The following is an 811-nucleotide window of genomic DNA, read 5'->3' on the forward strand; positions in this document are numbered from 1 at the left end:
GGACAGCTATGTTCAGGAAACACTTGCATTTGTCCCGAGGGTGCTGTTGTCGCGAGGCCGACGGTGCCGCCCCATGAATAGAATTTCTACTGTATCTATTCCATATTTTCAGCTGACGTCACGACAGCCAAGTTGGTTCTGGAGAACAAAAGCGTGAAACCAAGAGGGTACCACTAGGACTAGCAGTTAACTGATGATTGGCCTCAAAAACAGTAGTTAACTGATAACCGGCCAAAAATTAGTATTTAACTGATAAATGAAGAGCTGACAGTGAAGTGACGTATATTATATTATTTATACTGAATACGATCGTTGATTGTAAGAAAAACAACAACGTTTTCCAAATAGCATGACCATTTCATGCCATTTATATGTCCTATGGAGCGTTTTCACTCACGTGACCAGCATCTATGCATATTATTGGACCAAAAGAAAGTGTTTACATAAGAAAATAGTTCACCTCCCGCAGGACTGGTTTGGAACACCAACATGGCCGCCGTTTCATTGTTTTGGAACACCAATATGAACGCCGTGACGTCATGTAAAAACGCTGATGTAGAAGGTACCAGGGCCATGCCAGGCAAAGTCAGACATAGAGTTGTTTCTAGACAATTTAACGCCGAATAATTCAGCTTTAATGTTAACAGATTTCTGTGTTCGAAAAATAAAAACATCGTACTCACGGACTCAGAAGATCGTCAAGTTTAAGAGTACAACCCAGAAAACAATGCAGTGACTGTTATCATTGGATCTGGCCAATAAAGAAATTCTTATGGTTCAGAGAAATCCGCATCTTTCGTTCAAGTACATG

Source organism: Porites lutea, chromosome 2 (assembly GCF_958299795.1).
Source record: "Porites lutea chromosome 2, jaPorLute2.1, whole genome shotgun sequence".
NCBI classification, from domain to species: domain Eukaryota; kingdom Metazoa; phylum Cnidaria; class Anthozoa; order Scleractinia; family Poritidae; genus Porites; species Porites lutea.